Below are 27191 nucleotides of genomic sequence, written 5' to 3' on the forward strand. Positions count from 1 at the left end.
AGCAGCTTTCAGTCTACTAGCTATCTCAGAAGGTAAATCAATATGAAGTTCTCAGCAAGGATTCAGACACATACAGAGTGTACAATTAACTATAACTAATTTTCTATTATGTTAAATTCAGCAATACTCCAAAGTCTGGTTAGGTCATGATGTTGAAACTAGGCTGTTGTCCTGAGTACAGAAAGGTCATGTGCTTCTCTGGATTTTACAACGACCTAACCAGACTTTAGAGTTTGGGCCCCGAACATGGGAATTTCATGCATAGAATTCAGAATCTAAATTGTCCAAATACAAGTGTCATTCTTTTAAGCATTATTCATCTGAAACCTCATAATACTATTCTTTCTCCTTTGTGGGAACTTAATCTTTAAAAAACATTGTTCACATCAGTGTCTTGAATTATTTTCTGCTAGACCTTCATAAAATATGTCTATCTGTAGGTGCCACTGAACAAGATGCTCCTTATTCCTCACTTCTACCTCATCCCATGGCCACAGAGAAATCTTCAGATTACTGGGTATAGATTCTTCATAGAAATAGAGTCCCATCTTGGGAGTGTGGGATTTCTGTGAAATAGCTTTGCACACTATTTGACTTATTTCTAAATTTCTTCTTATTCTTCTCCAACCAGGCCTGAAGATTTTGAAAAAGTAAATAAGCCATATATCCATTGTCTTTGAATTCAGTCAGGGTTTAATATTTAAAGGAAGGGCTTCGATGAAAACAAAATTGTCTAAAGCATTATGATTGTCACTAGGAATTCAAAGAATGATAACAAAGAAAAAAGCACTCAGTATAAAATCTCAAAAAAAAGGCAGTGCATGAACAAGTGCAAAAACAAGCAAAATAGGCAAAAAAGGGACTTATTCTGATAGAAAGACTTGGGTTGGGTTCATGGGGGCCTCATGGAGGAAACCTAGTTTCATGGGGCCTTGATGGGTTAATTGGCTTCTGACAAATTTTGGCTTAAGATAAGGGAATTCTAAGTAAAAATCAAAGCAGGGAAAACAAAAAGATTGTTTTTGGTAGAAGTAATATTGGAAGGTGTAAATGACAGTCTTCTAACTATTAACCAATACAATTAATATATGATCCACTACATTTCCTATTTTATCATTCCTGTTAGAAAACTAAAAACTACATTTTGGATTCTGTTACATTTTCTTTCCTCAGCTTTTTTTTTTTTTTTGTCATATCTTTCTCTTTTTTTTCTCTTCTTCTGTTTTCTTATTTCTTGGGTTTCCTTCTAATCCTGCTTTATACCGCACTTGTGATTTTCCCCTATTTTCAGTTCACAAAATGCTCTTGTGTAAATAAGAAGGGTAAAAAACTAATACATTTATTACAAATAAGTTGTAGAGTTTAGAGTGAGAAAGAAATCTGGAAGTGGAAAATGTTTCCAAAAAGTGAACAGCTTTGAATGTCATGTGAGAAAAAAAAACAGACAAAAATATATTTTTTAGACAAAGAAGAGCCATTGTATGTCTACTTGTAGAAAAACGACATAATCACAATTATTCATTGTGAAGATAGATGTAGAAGAGATGAGAGATTGGAGGAAAATGATGGCCTAGTCAAGTGAACTGTAACCAGATGGCTGAAACAGTTGATCTAGTTTTAAACTATGTATTACCTGTTACACAGTCTATCTAAAATTCACAAAGACTAGAGCAGAGGTAGCAAAACTAATAAGGGATGAGTGTACTAAAATTCAAAGCAGTAGAAGTTATGCTTCCAGTGTAGAGAAGAAAGAGTCTAAAATTGGCCGTATGATCACCTCCAGTTTCAGTTCTGCACGTAAGGAGCTTGGAAGTCACCATTCTGTTCTAATAATAAGTAAAAACTGAACAGACTAAAAAATCAACAGCTCTTCCTGGATCTATAAGAGAGGGGAGGACACAGGGTAAACCACTGCCTCCAAGACTGGAGGGACAGACGGGGGAATGCAGAGTATTGACTGACAGAGCAGAGACTCAGGAGAGGAAACCACTAAGGGAACCTGGGTTAGGGGAACTTGAATTGTTGTTGACAAATTGCTGAAGGGTCAGCGTGGAAAACTCTGATAGTTAAAAACTGCAAGACCATCCATCATGCGAGGGCCCCACAATACTGAGATTTATTTCTATAAACTCGACAAGGCTCCCAGAGTAAATACGCGAGAAAATTCCCCTTGGACTTCTAGCAGAGAGAGGGGAAAAGGAACCATTTTGAAAATATATCAGGGCACTCTGTTCTTCTTAACAACGTCTACCTTCAGGGGTAACTAGTTAACAAGAGCTACCTGCTGGAATATCAGCAGTGACTAGTTGACCTAGGTAAGGGAAATATTCAACAGCAGTCCACTGTAATCATCCTGTCCCATGTAAAGGAGGAGAAAAATTCTGAGAAGCACTGGTGAAACTCACAATACAGAGGCATAGGAAGTGTTTCCCCTCCCCCACACCTCTCATTCAAGGGATACTGTGGCTCTCATGTAAGCAAAAACTTTACGAAAGCCTCTTATAATTGTAATGTGCCTGCTGGTTAAACTGGACACTTGCCATTATATTTCTTATTTAAATGTTTGCTGAACTAATGGGATAATTCAGGAAACAGATGTTTCACACTCATTTGGGTTTTCTAGCTTGATTCTTTCTCCTTCTTAATAAATCTGAACAACTCTGGTTTTTATCTTTAGGTATTAATTTTTTAAAAGAAAGCTGATCATCGAAATTATCCTTGTAAGAACCAAGAGGGATATATTAATGTATTTATGAGGTTTGCTTTATAAAATTCAAGTGTAGCAGACCATGAAATATATCTCCTTTTTAAAAAGGGAACAGTTCTCTAAAACATAAAATAATGCCTTTGAAAATTCTGCACATTAGAAAAAGCTTTATGGAATAAGAATAATTGCCAATTTTGCATGAACAAATCTGGTTCACACTTTGGCTTCATACCTGGAAAATAATCTGTTGTCTTCCCTTTCCTTGCCTCACTCGGTTTGGTTTGGTTTTGTTTTTAACTTCGCTTTTTCATTTCTCATGTTTTCAGAGACAAATTATTTCAGAAATATTCAAGTGAATATTTGTATATTTTTTAAACAAAATATCCTGAGTGAAGAGAATATTTCTCTACTAAATCATTCTATTTTGTTGCATGTGCTACTTCATGTAAAAAGCTCAAAAATAATCCAAAATGGAAATATTATCTCCATCGTTTAGATAAGAGTATTTCTGGATAAGTTCATGATCACAGTGACAAAGCGAACAAGGATTGGACCCCAATTAGACAATCTAACCACACCACCGATCAGTAACAAAATCAGTCATAGACTTAGTTAATTACAGATTTTTTTTTTATTTGAGAGCTATCTTCCCTTACAAAGTTAGATGTCGATATAAAAGATTCCATTATCTCTTCTATGTGAAGCAGCCTGAAACATTCTAAGTCAGGCCACCAGAATGAGATTTCAGGAGGAAACTCATTTTACCTCCATGACCCGTAGTCCCATTTCTGTGGGTGGAGACTTCCCTACTCACCACCACACCCTCTTCTGAATACACAACAACCCAAAAGTTGTATAGTATTTAGCATAGAGCACAAAACTACAGGAATGCCTTTCTTAGGTTTTAAATATTCTCACAGTTGACTGTGACAACTGTGGACTGTCATAACTGTGGACAAATTGACTTCAGAAAGAATGACTCTTAAAACTGTGTTGGAATGATTGCTTGAGAAATAAACCACTGTGTCACAATCTCCTCCAGCTAAATTGTGAGACACTTGACCACCATCACCTGTGAGGAGGAAGGAACTTGTTCAAAGAGCAATCAACAACAACAAAAATGCCAGTTTCATAATTTCCAGGTCCAAAAGGTACCACTAGGTATACAACAGATACACCAGCAAGGAAATGCTGAGACAGACTCCATTCCCGCTTGATCCATTCCACCCCAGACCCCCCTTCAGAAGGTTCTCTGAGTCAGGGAAGAGGATGGGCTAGTTTGGAATATAAAAACTTCAGAGAAGTCTGTTCATTGTGTTCTTATCAACCTGGTAGAGATGTGGGGAAATGAGAAATGGCAGTGAGAAGAAAAGTGCAGCATCATTTACTCTGATAATTTTAATTACAAGGCCAAAAGAAACCGGAGACTTAAGCCCCATCACCCCTTTACTAATCTGGCTCTTGAAGACACGAGGTCAGCAGATGTCCCCAGACCACACAGCCACGGAGGGGCACAGGGATGGCTGACACGTACTGGGAGCCTGAGAGTGAGGCATAGATGGTCCTGCCTCCACTGCTTGCTTTCCAGGTCGTAAGAGTGCCAGTCCTTTGCTGCTACTTTCAGAGCCCCGCCACCTCCCCGCCATTCACTCAGCCCCATAATCAAAGGTGTTGTATACAAGAAGGTCGTGGTCCTCTTCCAGTTATTTTTTACCATTCTTTTGGGGAAAACATACAAATCTGTGTTTACTTTTCTCTCTCCCTTCGATTTTGAGGGTCTGGTTACTTCAACTCCTATAGCCCTTGGAGCCCTCACCATTCTTGGATAATCCACACTGACGTCCCTCCGTGGGTGTGAAGTACAGCAGTTGTTTGGAAGCTTGCCTTCCCCAATGCACAGTCCTCCCGTCATGTGCCTAAGTCTCCAGAAGTGACTTAATAGCACTTAAGCTTAGGCTGTTCTGTTATTTCCAGCATCACAAAGGGAACCAGTAAGAAGCCTTTTTTCTACACTTCTTATTAAATTTGCTGCCTCAGGTGGTGGAATAATCATAAATCTGCAACCAAGCTTTGGACATCAGCCACCCTTCCCACTGCGCCCCACTTCTGCTGACTTCATTATGTTATGTTTCAAAGGGTCTGAATAGATTGCTCCAGAGGATCCAGAGTTGAAAATATTTTAAAAACATTGACTCCTGTGGTATCAGGTTTTGATTTTCTTTGAGCACAGCATCCTTCTGCCTTGGTACCTTCAAGATTCCCACCCCATCTCCAGCCCCTCAAAAAAAAAAAAAAAAAGCAAAAAACAACAACAAAGTTGTTCACCAGTTTTTTTAAACTTAAAAAGTTCTGTTTGAAATGGTGAAAACAAAGAACCTATGAAATATATTCTCTCCATTTTTGACAAGAGCTTTTCCAATTTCAATTTCAATTCATCACAGGTATTTCTATATTATTTTAGATCAGAACATGATTGTGATAGTTTGAAAGATGCTGACCTCCTCCTCACCATATATGAAGTCCTAGTCCCTGGAATGTTATCTTATAGGGCAAAGACTTTGCAGATGTGATCAAGTTAAGGATCTTGACATTGGGAGATTATCTTGGATTTTCCAGGTGGGCCCTAAATGCAATCACATGCATCCTTGTAAAAAGAAGTCAGAGAGAAAGTTGATCACACACACAGAAGAAAGCATGAAGACGGAGCAGAGGGAGATTTGCAGATGCTAGCCCTGAGAAGAAAGGCCAAAAGTCACAAAGGACCTGTGAAGAAAGACTAGCTGACTTGAATAAAGAAGAACTGCAGATGGTAAATCCTCTTTTTGTAACAAACCTAATTGTTGTTTTTAAAATATGGCAATTAATAAACAGCATGGGACACAGAGGAAAAAAATTAGGATTAGAGTGATGTGGCCAGAAACTAAGGAATGCCCACGGCCACTAGAAGCTGGAAAAGACAAGAACGAATTACAGATTCTTCCCTATAGCACTCAGAAGGAGCACAGCCCTGCTAATACCTTTAGTGATGCTGGTTTTAATTCTGTTGTTTTAAGCCCCCAAGACTATAGCAATTTGTTATAGCAGCCACAGGAATTTAACACAATAATAAAATACCATTTTAAAAAGAGGCATGTTTTAAAATGTAGGCATTTGAAGATGTAAGGTTGGAGAGAATATATTACTATGAAAGTAACATCTTGGTTTCCAACATCCTAGTTCCCCTTTACCCTAATTATGCACCCGAGAAGCTTTCTCATATTAAGAAGTGACATTTGTTGAGTGCTTGCATATAACTTGCTTAGCATACATGACCTGGCTTAATCCACAGCAACACTGTAGGCACATAATTGTAATTGATGCCCATTTTGCTTAGGGTGGATTCAGCTTTGAATCAGGGTAAACCTATCTATTATCTAGAGTGCCTTTCTTTGCATGGTAATGTTTTATAATTATACAAACTTACTTTGCCTTGGAACTGCCTTGTATTTTAAGACCTTATGAAATGTCATAATAATGACACCTCTTTAGCTTTTTCTCTGATTACTCCCAAGAATTGTTTTGTTTAAATCTTTTTTTCTTTTATCCCAGGGTATTAATCTCAAAAAGTTAGGAATAGTAATCAAACAATGAATACAGATTAAATGTGGGAATCAGGCTAAAAAACATTTTGGATGGACATTTAAAAAAGACTTGAATAAATGAAAAGATAAATCAGATTTATTATGTGAAGACAAAATATTGCAAATATGTGCCTTTTTCAAAAGCAATGTGTACCTGTAATTTAACAACATTTAAAAATGTAATGGAGAACGTTTTTGACAAGCTACAAGATGATTTGAATATTTAACTTGAAAATAAATGGAGACAAATAACCAAGATTGTTTTGTGAAAGATCAATAATTGAGGATTTGCATGAGCAGACAATAAAAAGTATTAAAATGTTACCACAAATAAAAGTTTATTATTGGTGTTTGAATAGAAGAAACAATGGGACAAAAGAAAAAAGCCAAAAGTGAACTCAAGTACATAGAGCAATTTAATTCATGATCAAGTTGTCATTTTAAATGAGTGAGAAAGTGGTGAATTACTTAGTAGAGCCCTTGAACAATTGGTTACATATTTGAAAAAATAAATGAAGTTAAAAATCTATCAACATTATGTTAAATAAAATCTATTAAAGAGTTAAATGAATAACCACACAAAAGAGCTGGAAGAAATACTGGTAAATGTCTTCTTTCAGGATGGGCAGGGTCTTCCTAAACCACGAGCAAAAGAAGCAGCCAGGGTCATTGCTGTGCCTTCTCTAATACTTCCCCCTTCACTACTGGACCTATGACTCAGCTCTGAGATACCTCCTCTTCATCTACATTCTCCCATGGTGAGTACGGGCACTTCCGTGGCATTTATATTCTGATGACTCCCATATGTGTATCTCCCAAATGCACCTCTCCTCTGAGCCTTACCTCAGCAATCCAAATGCTTACTCATCAAATCCATTTGGCTACCTGATAGACATCTCTAAGTAATGTCGTCAAACCACTGTTCCACCTCCATATCCAACAAACCCCACTTCTTTCCCAAATCTTTTTAATCATCACCTATTTGGTAATATTTCTCACTTTTCTCCAACCATGCATAAAGTCTTGTTATCTTGTTGGTCCTACCTTCAGAATATATCTCAGATCTGACTTTTCCCACCATTTTCATGACTACTTTTCTAGACTACATTATCTCCTCTTGCGTGGATATCTACAGTAATCCCCGAATTGTTTGCCATCTTCTACCTTACCCATCGTACAGTTTTCCACATTCCTTTGAAAAGGATTTTTCCTTTCTGTTTAAAACACCCTGATGGCTTCCAAGTGCAACTAGAATATCATATAAGATTTTTAACATGAATCTTCAAAGTCTTGCATGATCCCGTCCCTGCTTATCCAAACCCTCAATGCTACCCTGCTCTTCCCTCCTCCACATCCTTAAGTATCACCTAACCAGTCACACACACTGGCCTTCTTGTTCCTTGGATGTGCCAACCTTGTTCCATCAGCATTTTCTTTTTTCTTTTCCTGGAATTCAATGCCAACTCACAAGGCTGGTTCATTCTTATCCTCTCGTTCTCAACTCAAATGTCAACTCCTCGGCAATGTTTTTTCTGACCCAATTCCCCCATTCTACTCTGCTCAAGTCAGTCTCTTTCCCCTTGTATGTGCTTTGCTTTCTTTCGAGCTCTTGCCTTATTGGAATTTTTTTTTTTCTTTCATTTACTAACATGTCATACAGAAGCTGGTCAATACATACTTGTTAAAGGAATAAACTAATACTGTAGAGAAAAGATAGAATTTTTTAATTCATGAAATCTCAAAATTCTATGTCAAACATCACTATAAAAATTAAAACAAGTATGATAACTTAATACAAATATTTAAATATGTTTTGGCATATAAATATCTTATAACTTAGGATGATAAGCTTCATGGTAAAACAATTGTCAAAGGAAAAAATAGATAATTCATAAAAGAGTAAATATGAATTACTGTTAAAGCAGAGACAAAATTAAGTTACAACTGAAAGAAATACACACTAAAACAATAAAATACTCTTTGTCAAACTGATAATAACTCTATAAACTATTTTATCATTTATGGCCAATCAAATGCTTCACATATATAACCTGTGATTGGTTAATTTTATATAGCTTATCTAGAGGAGAATTCCATTTATTCATATGCCTACCACATATTCATTAAACACCTAGATCTTTGAGAGCCAACTTTTATGCAATGGAAACTTAATAATGAAGAGAACTGAAAATGTCCCAACACTTAACTATAGCATACAGTGTAATTAAGATTGACACTCAACAGATAAACATCAATAAACAGGAAAATATGTATGCAGAGATTTTTGGCTGGAGAGTTCCTCTGAGGAGAGAATGGACCAGTGGACTGGAGAAGAGACAGGCTGGTGAGGGTGAGGGGGGCGGGGAGTGTAGGAAAACAGCTGTGCATGTGGACCGGACCACGTTTGTTACATTTCAGATAGTGTCAGTATGAACAGTCTAGAATTTTCCTAATGCTGTGATGCTAAGTCTACAGAATTAAGTCATCACTCCAGGGAGAAGATGGGTGAGGAACAATCCACTGAATGCAAAATAGATGCATTTACAGTGAGTTCATGAAAGTCACATTTTTTGCCATGTGGCAACCAGAGCCTTGAAACAGAAGCTGAGTTGTGAAAAACTCAGCTGACCTTTTCCTCTAAGTGCCACGCTGAGTGTGTACTTTGAGGAATGTGTTCCTGCTGAGCTCCCTTGGTTGAGTGCTTCCTCTGTGTCCTGCATGATGATGGCGTATTTACATAAGTTATCTGACTCCATCCTTACAAAAACCAACCCAAGATTATTCCCATTTCTTATGTGAGACTTCTGAGCCTCCAAAGGGTTATATAATGTGCCCAAAGTCTCACAGTTTGAAGTGAGAGGGTCAAAATTACAACCCAGGCAGGACGGAATCAAAGTCCCTGTACTTTATCCCTGTGCAAAACCTGCACACATACTGTCTCATCACGCCACCCCTTGTTGGAGAATTGACTCATCTGGAATTCGTGGGAGGTGTTTACTTCCTCCCCTACTACCCCAGGCGCTAAAGAATACTCTGTTACCAATAGCTGGGTGCTTCCTCGTAGGAAATGGAAGTATAATCCTTGTTTCTTCCTCACAGGGATTTATAAATTATAGCAATGCAGCTTCTGGTGTTGATCACCCTCCCTCTTCTCCTCTCCCATGTTTATTCACAGATGACAATCTTGCTTTTCAGTTGATTGAAACAAATGAAGAAATAAGAGAAAAATCCCACAGCACCGATCACCACATCTACCTGCTTATATGCACCTGAACCGAACAACATTCTCATTTATTGTCTGAGAGGAGATGTTTGGTTTAAGGAAAGAAAAGGTATTAAATAGTCTTTGAGCCTGGGAGAGTAAATATATTAAGTGTGTGTGTGTGTGTGTGTGTAAAGCATGTGGTATGAGTACATGAGTGTGATTTGTATGTATGTGTGTTGTGTGGTATGGTGTGTGTGGTGTGGTGAAAAGCTAAGACTTGTTGACACTGAGGTGCCAGAAGGATTGAATGGGGAAGGATGGAGGGAGAGATCATGGAGCAGATGCAGCTGTGGGTAGTGACAAGGTTTCCAGAGTGTGATTATGGGAATGAGAGAATGAAAAGCAAAATGGTCTACGGTTCCATGAGGAGAAGAGACGAAGGAACTGAGAGAGGAGACATATTGCATGAATATGGAAATCACTGAGAATTACGACAGACCAAGAGTTGAAGACAATGACACTGAAACAGAAGCTAAAATCAGCAAAGAAGGAGGGAAAGCGATCTTAGGTCAGTAGAGATTGTTATAAGGAGGGAAGGTGCCTGGTAAGAACTTTTAAGGATGGAGAGACTATGGTTTGGAAGTGACCACGTGGAGCAGAGAGAGAATGGACCGGGACAAAGTTCCTCCATGGCCACGCATTCAGGTTTCCTTCAAGACTTCTTCCCGTTTGGGGGATGAGCCCTTAGGTTGATTTTAATTTCTATAAAAAAAATAAAGAAATGCATTGTTTTTTTGAATCCCCATCATATAGAGAAGTTATACCAGAGATGATAAAGAGAGAGAGGAACTGAGGAAGAAAGAGATTGACATAAAGTCCCAAATTTTGACAGCATTCAGGCCTTAGTGGTGTTTCAATTTTCTTAATTAGGAAATATATATACACACACACATACAAACACACACACATATATATATACATATATACACATATGTTTGGGGCATTTTTCATTTATAATAAGAAATATATTAGTTTTTAAGCAGAAGGCAGCCCAGAGAATATGTTGCTTAAATAATCATCAAGGATTAGGAGGGGAGGGTGTAGCTCAGTGAGAGAGGGCATGCTTAGCATGAATGAGGTCCTGGGTTCAATCCCTCGTATCTCCATTAAATAAATAAACCGCATTACCTTCTCCCTCCCTCAAATAAAAAAATAAAAAGAAACTGCCACCTTAAAACTAAAAAAAAAAAAAAAAAAAAAAATGGAGGCTTGATACCAAGGCATTCCTGTTTATCTTCTTAAGCAAAAGCAAACAGTCCAGAGAAGTGTGCGATTCACTTTGCTGCCTAGAGCAAGCACCTCTGTAGTATTTCTAGACACCCAATTGCCCACCATGTTTTTCCCCCTTATTTTCATGTGAAGCTGCCTCAGTGCAACTAAATGTTGAAAACCCCATCAGGCTTTTTGGAGAGCTGCCAGAGGGCCTTTGTGCTGTCCAGTGTCACTATGCTGTCCTGTCCTGTGCACTGGTGCTTAGATGCAAAATTCCAAGACCATGATCAAGTTCTATCCAGAGCTGCTAACTCTAGTAACACTTTCTAATCCACTTTGATTACAGGCATTTTGGTGTGTTGACCTCCTTCACCTTGACCCCATAATCACCACCAGATAAAATACATGAAAACTTTAATTGAGCTCTAATAATATCAGATAAAATACATAAAAAGTGTACTTGAGCTCTAATAATAATTAACAAACACTCAACAAGGCCTGGATGCTGCATTTTAAGCTAAGGGACATATTGATTCAGTAACTAGGTCTGCAATTAAAGATATTAAGTTAATAGGTACCATGAATTAAACTTACAAGCTTCTGCACAGCAAAGGAAACCATAAGTAAAACAAAAAGACAACCTGGGAGAATGGGAGAAAATTTTTGCAAATGAAACCGACAAAGGCTTGATCTCCAGAATATATAAGCAGCTCATACGACTTAATAAGAAAAAAACAAACAACCCAATCCAAAAATGGGCAAAAGACCTAAACAAGCAATTGTCCAAGGAAGACATACAAATGATCAATAGACACATGAAAAATTGCTCAATATCACTAATTATCAGAGAAATGCAAATCAAAACTACAGTGAGGTATATCACCTAACACCAGTCAGAATGGCCATAATTGAAAAATCCACAAATGACAAATCCTGGAGAGGCTGTGGAGAAAAGGGAACCCTCCTACACTGCTGGTGGGAATGTAGTTTGGTGCAGCCACTGTGGAAAACAGTATGGAGATTCCTCAAAAGACTAGGAATAGACTTACCATATGACCCAGTAATCTCACTCCTGGGCATATATCCAGAAGGAGCCCTACTTCAGGATGACACCTGCATCCCAATGTTCATAGCAGCACTATTTACAATAGCCAAGACGTGGAAACAGCCTAAATGTCCATCAACAGATGACTGGATAAAAAAGAAGTGGTATATTTATACAATGGAATACTATTCAGCCATAAAAACCGACAACATGTCATTTGCAGCATCATGGATGCTCCTGGAGAATGTCATTCTAAGTGAAGTAAGCCAGAAAGAGAAAGAAAAATATCATATGAGATTGCTCATACGTGGAATTTAAAATAAATGAAAACAAACAAAACAAACAAAACAAACAAAACATAAATACAAAACAGAAACAGACTCATAGACATAGAATACAAACTTGTGGTTGCCAAGGGGGTGAGGGGTGGGAAGGGATAGACTGGGATTTCAAAATGTAGAATAAATAAAAAAGATTATACTGTATAGCACAGGGAAATAAATACAAGATCTTATGATAGCTCACAGAAAAAAAATGTGACAATGAATATATATATGTTCATGTATAACTGAAAAATTGGGGTCTACACTAGAATTTGACACAACATTGTAAAATTATTATAAATCAATAAAAAATGTTTAAAAAAGGTACCATGAATATGAATGTTTTATAATTAAAATACATTTTATTGAGGAAAAATTAATTCACACTTAAAAGAAAGGTGTTTGACATTCTACTGACTCCCAACATGCCTTTCGTTAGTCTATTATGGATACTGCGAAACCAAGGGCTCAAATAGACGCTAACACATTGACTTTTAAAGTGCCACTTTTTTTTTTTCTGTAGGATACCCAGAACAAAAAAGCTCTTCAACAGCTGCATGGACTTTTCTTCTTGTTGAACAGAGTGACTAGAAGTGACTTTAAATGAAAATCTAGTTATTTATAGGGAACCAGATAAAAGATTTATGCTCCATTAGTATGCAACAGGTCAAGATATGAACATTTGAAATGGTAATAGACTAAAAGTCAAAATGTGCTAGCTTTTCATATCTTTTCATGCCACACTTATTGAGAACCCTTGAGCCAGGCAGTAAATACCTCAAACTAGACATCAAAATATTCTAAACAGTATGTGTCTGATTCTTCTTTATTACTCAAGGCAACAGAATTTAAGTAATTCTGGAATGGCAACAGGCATCAAAAACAAATTTTAGCTTTGGTTAAAACACTGTCTTTCAATGACAATTTTAGTATCTTTCTAATAGTTTCTTTCATTATCTTAGGTATGAAAAGAGGGAGAAAGAAGGAAAAGGATACCAGAGCCCGAGGGTGAGGACCACCTGGTGAAAGTAAGTCTGTCTGATGGCTTCCAGGGCTGGAAAGGAGAAAGCAGAATGAGAAACACCTTGCCTTCTCCCTTTTCCGCACTGTCTTAGGTTCCTCAAATGCTTCTCGTTGGCTGAAAGTACCTAGAAACTAGAGAGCAAAAAGTCTGGGAAATACATGTCCTTGGGGTTCAGATGAAAGCAGGGGAGGGCCAGAGAATTAACCTGAGAAGAAGGAGAAAGGGGAGGACACACTAAGCTATGCCACAAAATACATACAGAGAAAGGATTCTGCCACTTCCTCTATGCAGGGATACACAGACACTACACAGAAGTAAGGCAGTGTTTACACCTCATTTTATTTTCAGTGACTATGACCACATCAAAAAGGATTCACTGGTGTAAGTGGGGTGATATTTACATAATTACTCATTTGGATTTGATTGCATATTTATTATTTTGATGAAATAATGCTACTGAATTTTGGCTACATCTTTTAGTTAATTTTCAAACAAATGGTTAGTACCCCTATTACATGCTAACTCATCTTGCATATTGGATGAAGAATGCCAATGTTTATCATCAAACGTTTCTGCTTTGTTTTCATAAACTATTCATGTATAGACTTATCTTTGTAGTCAATTTTGAAGGTCATATCTACAAGTCACAGAGGGTAGTAGGGAGCAAGCTTATCATTTGTTATCCAATTATACTTTTCCACATAGTGCTATGAAAATTAAACATTGAATGACTCAAAATTATTTTTAATTGACTCTCAAATAACAAAATAGCAGACCCACTCTTTAAACTGGTTACATTACTATTTACAAATAATATGGTTTCAATATCTATTATTAAGCTAAAAATGACAGAGTGTAGACATATAAAATAGCATACATAAATAGAATTTTAGGAATAAAAAATAAGAGAGAAAACATCCTTCTTTTTCTTGCAGGACTAAAGTAGAATGTAACTAACATTGAGTGCCTGCCAGGGCACTTGTTAATTTCCTTCCATTCCTTCCTGATGTCTTATTGCCATGTGAACTGTCAGGGGCTCTACTTGTTATGACACATGGCCAAAGGGACCCTGCAGGTATAATTCAGTTTACAGACTTTAAAACAGGGTGGTCATCCTGATGACCCATCCAGATGGCCCACTCTGATCACAGGTGCCCTTAAAAGCAGAGAATTTTCTCCAGTTGGAGTCAGAGAGACACAGCAGAAGGAAAACTTGGAGAAACTGGAAGCACACACATTGACACATTGGTGTGATGCATTGTTACTGACTCTGAGATGTAGGAACCCATGTGCAAGGACCAGACAGAAGCTCATGGTACACAGGAGAGGGAATGTGGCAGCCCATAGGAGCAAAGGCTGTACCCTGACTGACCACCAGTAAGGAAATAACAACCTCAGTCCTACAAGGGACAGAACATGATCAACAACCTGAATGAACTTGGAAGTGGATTCCCAAGAGCCTCCCCTAAGAAACACGTTCCACCTTCCAGCTGCACATCCTGCCACACCTGTGTTTTGTTTCTGTTCCCAAGCACTCCAGGCCCTGTTGTCCCCCCACATCATTACACCCACAGCACCTGCTAGAATGCCCCACGTCACACCCTGACAAAGTCTTCCTCATCTTTACTTTGACTTTCTCTCTTCTTATCTTTGATTCTCCAAGCTGCTTTAATCACATCCACATTTAGTTATTCAGTCAAGATTAACTGAGAATCTGTATCTGCCTGACAATCTGCTAGGGGTATTTTGGGGAATAATATTTAATAATAATAATTAGGGATATATTAGGGAATAAAGCAGAGACTGTGCATGCCCTTCCCATGAAGCAAGTGTATAGAATGCAGATTAAAGAGTCATGAGATGAGGAGATAAAGTAACTTACAGATTTGTGTTTTTGTCTAGTGGTGTATGACTTTTTTTCCCATGCATCTCTCTCAGACAAGTTATTGAGCTCCACAAATCATAGACTGGTGTGTCATGCATCATCTGGTGAAGGGAATTCTCAACACAGAGCAGGGGCTGACACAGGAATTAAATGGCCTATGAACATTATCATGAGCGTATTCAGACAAAAGTTAGAAAACCAAGGAATCCAAGGAATCGGGAACCTTGAAAGAAAAACACACAAAAAAGAATCCATCTTTCCTAAGAAGGAAGTAATATTGCTGAGTAATCAACAAGAGTCCAGGCATCTTAACGGAGCTGTTACTTTTAACAAGAAAGTCGTATCTCAAAGGGACCCCTGCCCTTTGTGCCAGAGTGCTGACACCACCAGGAACAAGCAACCACGGGAAACACAAAAAAGGATAAAAGAAAATAAACAATTTTGAAAAGTGAAAATAAATGTACATATTTCTGTTTATATTTCTGTTTAGTACTTATGGTTGCATTTATCCAGTTTTGCCACAAAATATGGTAGCATCACAGGCAAACAGAATGCCTGACTTAGGTCAGCACAGCCCCCTCATGGCAAGCCTGTTCCTGGATGGTGTTTTGCTAGTAAATCCGTTCCTATGGACACTGTCTTTGACAAAAACAATTTAGTGTATTGTTTAAGGCAGTTTCCTTTACTTTTTTATAGCATTTTCTTCTTACTGTGGGTAAAAATGTCAATGGTTATTGTCTTCTATATACTTTTGCATTTTCTATATGTGTAATTACATTTAATATTATTTACATTAATTGCATTTAATATTATTAAAATGTTCAAAACTGGGGGGGGAAGAAAAATCTCCTAAAAATTAATTTGAAACTGTTAAACTCTCACAAGAGTTCAAACATACACTCTCCACTTCTTCAGTGATTAATTCTTCAACTTAATTTAATCTGGCTTCCCTGGAAAGGTGACCCCTAAGATTGCCAGCAATGTCCATGTTTTAACTCCAGTGGGAATTTGTCCATTCTCAACTTCATTTACATCTTCACACGGTTCAACAACTCCTTCCACTGGATTCTAAGATACTAAACACTCCAGATGTCTTTCCTGCTGCTTCATTATTTTCCTTGCCCAGGCTTTCCTCTCAACACCTTACTTTTAAAACTAGGTGTTTCCATGCGCTCAGTTCCAGCCACACTTCTCACTTCCTTACACATTCTCTCTGGAGAACTGAGGCCCTCTTTGGCAATATTACTTTGATAAAACTGCCTGTGTCAGCAAGACTTAGTTGTTTGCCCAAGAAAACATAAGGTCTTTTGATTTGGAAAAGTCCCCAAAATCAATTTATTGGAGACGGTGTACTGTTCACCTATACAATCAACTAGCTTATCAACCACAGTCCAATATTTCAAGAGTCACTCCCAGCCCTTCATTTTCTGTGTCCACCAATCCTAAACTATGATATCATAGACTTTGCTCACTCCTGAGCAGGTCCTCTGCTTGAAAGACCTGCCTTCAACCACTGGAGGTCAGCTTCTAACCCCCTGTACACATTCCACTTCTAACTTCCCCAGGTTCTGATACACTGCTAAGACCTCATCGATGTGGCATTCTCTCTTTCTGTAGTTGTTTCTAGTTTTGCTTTAGCAAGTTGTCTGTTGATCTTTTAAGGACTCCATCACTCCCTAAGTGACTTTCTCTAGACCCATCATTTAGACTGCTAATGACTTTCTAGTTTCCATGTATATTGTAGATGTGTGTCTGTTTCTAAGATAATGCCTAATCCATCCCTTTCTTTCCATTTCCAACACCACCACCTTCGAACAAACCATCATCACCTAAACCACTGCACAATCTACTGACCCCATTCAGTCTTCAGTCCTTTAAACTGAAGCATCTTAATCTTGATCAATGATTAAGGAAATAATGACTCCTACAAGTAAGAGATATCTGTCTCCTATTCAGCATGTCTGTTTGTACTGCAGTAGGTTTTTTTTTTAATTCATTATATCTAAGTAAAAATAAATATAGCCTTAATATTGACTATATTATGATCCCATTTTTAATAAAACTATTTTATCTACATGCCTAAATCTATGTGTTCTGTCTACCATCTGTTTATCTATGCATAGAGATTGAATGATGGTCATTTAATAATTTTTTTTTTGAGTGGTGGGATTTTCAAGCTTTTCTATTTTTTTTTTTTTTGTATGTCTGGTTCTTTATCATGAACATAGAGTTTTTTAATGTAAAGCTTATTACTCAAAAAGAATTAGCATACAATGAAACCAAAACAATTTTTAAAGTATGGTTTGTATTACAATTGAATTTTATGAAGAGAACAGATTAGTAACAACAAGAGGAACTAAAATAAGTTAATCAAATAAAAATCCACCAGCAGCATAACGTTGTTTTTTATTTTAACAAGCCTGTGATGTACAAATATGAAACTGGAGGGAGATAGTATCTGTCTTAAAGAAATTAGTATCAAAAGAACTTAAGTATTTTGATTAACATGCAAAATTAACATAAGAAAATTATGATGTGGCTGCCAGAAATGTTAATGTTTTCTTAGCTTATTAAATAGAAGCAGAATGTCTATTGTACTGTATACACTATTTTAAACATAAATATTCCAAACCCTAAAATAGATCTCCCTTTGAGTCCGGTTTTCACTCACAGACACTCTGTGTTTTCAGCATTCCACAGGTTGCCTTTGTGGTATTTTAAACTGATTTCCTTTTTTTTCCTGGAGAACTCCTTTCTGAAGTCTTCTCCTTGGTACCAATTTGAATCATTATTCTCTGTCATCTGAGCAATAACCTTCACCATCACACTTTCCCGGAATCCCTTCCACTAATGTCCCAGGTCGGATGCCCTGTTGCTTGACTCTCATTTCTTCCATTTTCCAGATCTATCATCTATTATTAGCAAGTAATTTCTTTGTGAAATGAAAGAGAACTTTTCTATGCCTTAGCAGGTTAGACGATGTGTTTTTGATGTTTAAATCTGGACAATTGACACATTTTTAGCTAGATACAAATTTTTCACTAGAAATTGTTTTCTTTAAAATTTTGAAGAGAATTGTACAACTGCTTCCAGCACTCAAAGTTGTAGACAACAAGTCTAATGACAGTGCTTCTCACTTATGTGTAAATGACATTTCTCCATACCTCAAATTCTAGAAACTTTCAGTGTTTACCCCTTCATGTGATAAAGATCTGAAATTATATATCTAGATAATATCCCACGGTAAGGGTTATAATTCAAAAATGTTAAGGGAAAAAAGTCAAGAGCAGAAAAAGTCTATGGAAGACTCACATTCTTGAACAGATAAACTACTAAATAATGAATCAAACAAGAAACATTGGCTTTCCTTCCTCTGGCAGATGAAAGTGCATTGAGGATGAACAGCTGTCTGTTAAGCACTGGAAACTGACATGGCTTAAGCCAGCGCTGGCCTCAGTCCAGCTAATTCCATGAGGAATTTCAGCAAAGATGCTTTTGGAATTTGGCAAAATGAGTGAAAAGCTTTGGACTGAGGGGGGGTTAAAATAAAGTAACAATCTAATCCAGAACTACCCAACAGAGATATAACGTAAGACATATAGGCAATTTTCAATGTCCAAATAGTGACATTAAAAAAGTAAAAAGAAACAGGTGATATTAGTTTTAATAATACATTTTATTTAAAAAAAAATCCAAATTATGATCACATCAACATGCAGTCAATGTGAAAGCGATGTTATTAATGGGATATTTACATTCTTTTTGTTTTTATACTAAGAATTTGAAATCTAGGGTATATTTATACATAAATAGCACATTTCAGTTTATGCTGGCCACATTTCAAGTGCTCAACAGCAACATGTATTGGTCAGTACAAATTTAAACAAATAACTATGATTTAAAATTGACAACAATTTCAGATTTCTTTGCTATAATATCTTTGTGTTATCTTTAGATTATATATAGATTTTTGCTTCCTCTGAGGAGTTTTGATTTGAAGTTACAATGACAACAAAAAAAAGAAGAGGAAAGTAGGGGAGAAGGAGAGGAGGAGGGTGAAGAGGAGAAGGAGAGGAGTGGGAGACGCTTGGCTGTGTTCTCTGCACACACTGGGGTCCGTCTCCTTCCCATCTTTAGTGTTTTTCCTACAGACTTTATCACTGGGAGACTTTGTATGTGACACTGGCTTAAATAAACATCTGTAGACTTATGAACATAAAACCTAGTAGATAAACAATCATTTATTGCTGTTAAATTGGTTTTTTAATGTGTTATTTAATTTGTCTATTACTAAGAAAGGTGAAAATCTGGCTCATGAGAGTTTGATTATATTTTTGCTTTGGATGAATGGTGCAGGGACAGGACTGGCTTTCATGCTCTCTTCCATCAAGCCCAGTTACAATTTCCACATTGTGTAAGAGGCATCTAAAGTGAACCTAGATAATTAAGTTTATTAGAAAATTAAGTGTACTGGAACCCCTCTCGAGTGACCTGAGAAGCCTCCATGGAGCAGCAGTTCTCAGACTGTGGTCCCAAACCAGCTCCATCAGCATCTCTGGAGAACTTGTCAGAAATAAACCTCAGACCTTCAGAATCACCGGAGGTGAGGGGCAGCAAGCTGTGGTTTGACCAGACCTCAGGGTGACTCTGTTGTACACTCATGTTCGAGAACCACAACCACAGAGCTCAGTGCAGACTCATTTTTTATCATTTTGTTTTACCTCTTGTTTGAAAACAGCAGTTATTAAATTTGTCTGCTTGGAAAGTAGCAATGTACAATGTCTGGCAAATTTCATTTGGGTCTCAGAATTAGTGAAAGCTTTGCCCTTGACAAAAACTATTATATTTCCTTTTTATGATGAGAATTTCTCATAATGACTTGTATTTTTACTTTGGCTGCTGGCAGTCTCAGAACTAAATGTGAGGTTCAGTAACTAACACCCTTCTCAGAGCAGAAGGATAAATAAATTAATCTCAACCCCTCGAAAAGTGTCAATTCTGCATGGATTATCATAGTTGAAGCAAATTTGTAACACATCCAAAAATGTTCCCCATTATGCTCAAACTCATCAGATTCTGTAATTCACTCATTTTATTGAGGTTCAAATATTGGTTCAAAGAAAAGCACAGAGTAATGATCTTTCAAATTAACCTGACTTAGAACACTGGGAACTTCGAGAGGCACTGTGCTATTTCCCACTGCAATGACCTCGTCCTTTCACACAGCAGCATAGATTATAATTCATAGTGTCTTATCAAAAAGATATGATTTTAATAGGGGAAATAGAATTTGTGTCAGTTATTTAAAAACTGGCTACAAAAAAAAAAGCACAATGGAAAACCCATTAATTAAGCCAAATCTCTACAAACCTCTTGTAATTTTGCCCAAGGTCACGAGAAAGGCTTGATGACGACTGAAACACAGAAATTGGGCAGAAATAAAAGGATGATGTCTGTCTGTATCCATGTTTTATGAGCCAAACTCTAAGTTGAGATGCAGCAGGAAGAATGAATAAATTTAATTGCAGGGCACAAGGGGATAACTAAATGCATTCATCACTATCACTTGTGATAATCATTCTGAAACAGTGGCCAAAAATCATTGGACTCCACAGCAAAGGTTGCTCAGAGAATCTCATTAGCTGAGCCAGTGAGGATGAGACCCCTCTAATACAATGGCCACCATGGTGGTACGGTGGTCTCCATGTGACTGTTAATCTTGGGTTCCCTCCTCCACATCAGTCCAGCAGAATTGAAAGTTGAGGGAGTTCTATGAAAAAAGTAGGTCAAAGGGAATGGAGGACAGGAATGAAAGGCTGAAAAGTATTTCACACTCTCTCAAACAAAACAATAAAAAGTAACATCAGCAAACACCACCAGTAAATGACAAGAGTTTCAATGGTGTTTTACATATTTTCTGCTGAAGTTATAACGTTAATGTCGTGAACCATCGCTCGGTTCTTGGGAACATTTCAAAACCTTCCTTCTGTGCAGTTTCTGCAGGGTGCTTGTACGTGTGTTTTCCTTTTTACTGCCTGCCAAGAAGGTTTTGTTCTACGTCTGGCCCTCCTTCCAACTGCTCATTTTCTGTCTAATTCTATGGTTGGGAGGTCACATTCCTGAATCCACAGCTATATTGAGGTCCCAGAGATACGATTACCAATGCTTCATTGAAAAATGTTTGGTAATACTCTGTTTAGCCTATTTGGCATAGTCTAGAAGGTGCCCTGGTAATACACGTAATCAAACAGCAGCTGATTTAATTATGAGTGGTGTCATGAGATAAATTAGGATCAAATATCTCTTTCAGCTTAACCTCAAGAAGATAAAAATACTGCTAAGATCTGGTCACAGAATCTCTGCACTTTTTTCAGGAAGATTGAGGATGGTTGAATGGTTGATACATTGGCGCTAAATAGGGAATGCTCTTTCTGGAAAAAAAAAGTCCCTTCCTGGAGTGAAATATGTCATCACTTATGAATACAAAGAACCACTAAGAGTTATTTACATATATATAAGTGAATACACACACACACACCCACACACACACACGCACGTGTGCACACACACACACATATATATATGGATTTGTATGAAGAACACATTTGAGAAGGAAATCCTGTGATTTGTGACAACTCAGATAGGGTTCACTTAGGTATTATGCCAAGTGAAATAAGTTAGACACAGAAGAAAAAGCATTGCATTCCCCAATTATATGAGACCTAAAATAAGGAACCTCATGGAACCAGAGGGTGTGCTCCCAGTTCCTAGAGAAGGGGGTGTGGGGGAAATGGAGAGGTATTGGTCAAAAAGCACAAAATTTCAGTTATGCAAGATGAGCACGTTCTGGAAATCTACTGCACAACGACAGACCTAGAGTTAGCAATACTATATCGAATACTTAAAAATTTGCCAAGAGGGTAGATTGTATGTTAAGTGCTCTTACCACAAAAGGAAAAGAAGCTGTTTAAATTAAGGAATAAAATAAAATAAAGGGGGTGGGGAACATTTTTGGAGATGATGAATGTTTATGGCATAGTTTGAGGTGATGGTTTCACAGATGCCTACCCATCTCCAAACTTGCCATGTTGAATACATTAAATACAGCTTTTCATATGTCAATCATATCTAAAGTTTTGTTTTTAGAAAAACGTCTATAATAGAGCCCCCAGACTAAATCATCTTAGAGAACATTGTTGTTCTGCTCATATTTCTACCTTACTTTTCTGTCTCTGCCCCGTCTTTATTACCTCTACTTCAGTTGTGATCTTTACTCTTTGATAAAATGTTTGAATCTTATAAACAAACAAAATTTACTTGTAGCCAAATCTCCTGAATAAGATTTTTGACAAAGGTAGATAATGGTGTGTAGGGTTGAAAACCAAGCTCATACAGTAATGGAACAGACTTTCTTGTATGATTTATTGATATGTTCTAAGGCAATTTTCCAAGAAAACTATTAAAATGTTCCAAGCCACGGCCATATGGTCCTTTAGTTATTTAGTTCCTAAAATAATTTTAATTAAATTCTATCAAACTTTGTTATTCATTGAGTACAATTTAGAAATATATGTAAGTATGCCTGTGCCCTTTCAGTTGGAACTTTTGCCCTTAATTGGTGTTTGTTTTAATTAAATAGAAATAATGTACACAAAGTTTATATACAAGAATGCTTATCATGGCATAGTTTATAGAATCTAAAAATTAATTCAACTTTAATATCTATATGGGATTAAATTAATTATAAATAATAAAGTAAATGAAATTATAAGGTAAACTAATAGTCATTAAAATTCTTAATTGTCATTTCATTAAAATGGAAAAATGTACAATATAAAGTCAAAACTCAGAATGTGTATGTATTTAAATTAATGTCAGAAGTAAATACTGACTGAATGAAAAAAATCAAAATGTTAAGCATTGGGTAGGATATAGCTCAAGTGGTAGAGTGCGTGCTTTGTATGCATGAGGTCCTGGGTTCAATCCCCAGTACCTCCTCTAAAAATAAATATACCTAATTACCACCCCCCAAAAAATAAACAAAAAGCCCAAAACCCAAAAAAGATGCATGCTAATAGTTTACATTATGAAGCCAGAGAAAATGCAAAAGAAAAGCAATACAGTGTTGTGAATTTACCTCTAAAAAGATAAGTAATGTTATTTATTACATAATCTTTCAATTTAGAAGTAATTTTTGGTACCAAAATTTCATATGCTAAGTGTTTATACATACTTGGATGTTTTTCCGGAATTATTTTGATTTGCGGTTGCATCTGCTGTTACCATTTTGACGGTTGAAGTTTTACAATAAAGTCTTGCATATGCTTCATCACACACACACAAAAAAATGTTAAGCATGGTAGCAGATAAGTTTTAATACCATGCGTGATTTAAACTTTCTCTATTTTGAAAACTAATCACTATATCAACATGTCATAGGCATTAGGACTAAGACCTGGGACCACCTAAGGCGAGCATGGCTTCATTATTTGTTCCAGGAAATCATGACCAAGGAAAGATAAGACTTTAAACCAATAAAGGAATTCAGCGTTTGCCTCAGAAAACCCCTGCAAAACTATCTGATAGCAGTCTATTCACCTGGGCAAACAGCTCAATTACCAAACCATTGGTTTCCTTATCAAGATTTCCTCCCAGACCCTCACCTTACCAGTCCAAAACTGTTATGTCCCAAACTTTGACCAATCCCTTCTTGAAAGACGCGTGCTAGTCCACTTGAACCCAGATGTCAAAGCCCTGCAAATATCCTGCCTGACTTCCTATTCAGTGACACCGCTAAGACCCCTCCCATTGTAATAAATAGCTTTGCTTGATTAACAGGCTGTCTGCTGATACTCCTGAAAATCAACAGCTGACATAATTCATCACATTTTAATATTAAAGATGCATTGTTTTTATTAGGCAAGATTTTATTTTTCTGGGCTAGATACGGCCAGTTGAAGAACCAGCATCTTCTATAGAAAAATAGTCAGTTCAGCTGTGTGAATCTCATAATGGCTAGTGATTTTTGGATGTCTGCAGAATTCCAAGCATCATTCTCAGCACTTTATGTACATTGAGTCATGTAGCCCTCACAACTGCCCCATGAGATCAGCACTGTTATTACCCGCTTGTGGCCAGGACCACACAACTGGTGCTTGAGAGAGCTGGCTGGGAGCAGAGCCCGGGCAGCAAGGCTCGCGAGTCCACTGTTCACCCTCATGTCGCACTGCTTCTCATAGACAGACATTGTATTTTTCTAGAAAGAACCAAGGCAAAGAAGACTGCGACAGATTCAGAAGATTGACAGGGCTGAACTGAAAGATTCTAGCTGTGTTTAAAATCCCCTCGGAGAATCCAGTGGGGAAAGGGTCCTCCTGGACTTCCTTCTCCTGACCCCTGCAGCTGAGACCCTCCCAGGGATGGCATGAGTTTAGTCTTAGGACTTCCTTTCCTTAAACACTGCCTCTGGTGTGTTCATTTTTAATCTCAGTATGTGTACTCAAAGTGGAAGTGACCGAATGAGAAAACTTTCTAAAATCCTAGGAGCAGTATCTGCCCTTGTGTAGGATGCTTTGCGGTGGCAACTGTATTGTGTCTAAGCAAAAGTCATGGGCACGCAATGCAGATGAAATTTTATAGTTTTGCTCTAGGACAAGATGAAGCTTACAAACACACACCTTTGCTCAACTCGAGTGTATAAACTGAGGCTGTGTGCATCTGTAGGAGTGGACACAAATCCCAGTGGATTTTATAATGTGCTGGACTAGATTTAATAATTGAGCAGGATAAGTGAATGTCATATTTCCAACCCAAGTTCCATTTATACACTTTTCTAGCTGAAATGTAATACAAATATATAAATATATATACATATTATACATATACATATTTATATATACAGAAGCTGAGAATGTGGCCACCAAGTTAAATTAAGCCAGCTGCCAAAGAAGTCTGATAACAGCAAATGGGAGTTTAAAAACCAGCTTCTTTTCCTGAATACCGTTATTTCCTACTAACTATAGTACAGAAAACTGACTTGGTTCCCTGAAGATCGTAAGTTGGAAAAAGAATCTTCTTATTAGAGATATGGAGATTTTTATAAAATTTTGGAATTAACTTCTGCAAGAGAGAGAGTAAACGAAAGGTATCAGCCTGTGATTTTTACACGTCGCCCAGGGCCAAGGCCACTTCGCAGCTGAGCTCCTCGTATCTCTAGCATGAATGTGAAGTCTTTATGAATCCCACTTCTTACTCTGAGCCTTAGTGTGAAATCCCCTCCGCTGACTGAGATTGGACCCCACTGCAGAGCAAATACTGAAGGTTAATCAGCATTTTCTGTGTAGAGGCTCTCTGGGTACCTTGTTTGAAACAGCAGCTATGAATAGAAATACCATCATTTACCCATGGAGTCTGACCAAAAACAGTGTGTTCCTGGGACTCCACTCTGGAAGGTTTGATGCATTCCCAAGTCCAAGCGTAGGGGACTCAAAGTGGGACTTGAACCTGAGATTTGATCCATAGCTTCTTCCACACTGGCCCAGTTAATATTCTTTTTTTTCTCCCTTCCTACCTTCTCACCAAAAATACCCATTGATTCGGCCAGAGCAATGTTACAGAAAAGCACCTCCAGACCTTTTCATCCAAAAGCCTAGGTGAACCATGTATGTGATAGAGATGTTTAAATTGGAAAATTTGACAGAATTCTTTTATACCAAAGTAATGTCTATTTTCTGAATGACTCCTAGATGAATAGCTGTGAAAGATCTGTTTCTTAGTTCAGATTTTAAAAGTCCATTCTGTGTTATGGACTGTATTCTGTTGACCTGGGGTGTGTATGACAAACACAGGACTCGTTCAAGTCCAGCTATTATTACAAAATAATCCAGTACACAAGGAAGATCTGAAAACAGTAATACACACTGGGCAACAAAGGCAGCAGAAGATGGAGCACTTAGGATGAATAATATGGGAGCTGAAAATGATGTTGGCTCTGAAAAACGAAAAGGAAGTTGTGTGGGATATATTTCCCTTATCTAATTCTTTCAAAACCGTGTAATTTTTCTGATCAATATGACTCCTTTCAAAAAACGACAAAGAACATATTTCCTTCTCAACAAACATTTGTCAAAGTGATTGGAAGATTCTTGAATTACTGCTCTAATTTTAAACCATTAAGTACTTCCTGATACTGGTAATGTGTTCTGAATCTTAGCTATTAACATATGTAGCAATAGAAATGTCATTGGAATAATCCAAATTTATGCTGTAAAAAGATTTATATCACTGGCAAAGTAGCATATGAAACACCAGAGCACTATAAGAATTTACTGTGAGGCCAATGTCCGCACATTCTTCTTTGTAGATGTAACAGGTTGTCTCAGGTACGTTAGAGTCTTTTAATATAACCCAGAATAATTTGTCCATCCACTTCATAAGGTTGTCTATCTATACATGTATCTCCAAGTCTCAGAAGTAGAAGATAAATTTAAAGTGAGATATTTATTGGCATTCAGCTATGAGGGTCATCAAAATCAATCACATTTTTTAAGTGTAGATTTGAATGATTTTTGATTATTGGCACATCATAAAGTTCAAAACTTTGTGCTTATAGTGTGTATAAACATCTTCAGTCCACTTGCTTAGAAAAAAGGGGAAAAAAACTCCATCTGTATTTCTAAAGACACAGCGACCTTTTAAACCTTCTTCTGTTTTTTAACCTGTAGGTTTTACCTTTCTCTCTCTTTAGGCAAACTATCTTTTGATCAAATAAATGTACTATCTTGTTAAATTTTATTCAGTATCATGTATGTTACAGTTTAAAATCCCTTGGACAGAGTTATTTTTCTTTTTTTTTTTTTAAAGCATTATTTAATTTCTGCCATCACTCCAAGAGTTGGCAACAAGATTATTAGCAAATGAGTCTTTAGTATCAGTCGGGGAAATAAACATAACTAAAAGGCAGAAGCAAAAAATGAAAATAAACAGTCTGGTTCATTTTGCTTTTATATACTCGGTGCAAAAATGGCTATCAAAATTGAGACTGATTAGCCATCAGCCAAGGACCGCAGGTGCACACTGGTCACCACTCAGTCAAGAACATTTGGCCTGGC

General features: G+C 37.2%; 1 non-coding gene across 1 annotated transcript; it reads left to right on the plus strand.

The window, feature by feature from the left end:
- Positions 1 to 23004: 23004 nt before the first annotated feature.
- Positions 23005 to 23079, plus strand: TRNAT-UGU (transfer RNA threonine (anticodon UGU)). Its single transcript has one exon. It is a non-coding gene; the product is annotated as a tRNA-Thr (tRNA).
- The last annotated feature ends 4112 nt before the right edge of the window (positions 23080 to 27191 follow it).

Source organism: Camelus bactrianus, chromosome 5 (genome assembly GCF_048773025.1).
Source record: "Camelus bactrianus isolate YW-2024 breed Bactrian camel chromosome 5, ASM4877302v1, whole genome shotgun sequence".
In the NCBI taxonomy this organism is placed as follows: domain Eukaryota; kingdom Metazoa; phylum Chordata; class Mammalia; order Artiodactyla; family Camelidae; genus Camelus; species Camelus bactrianus.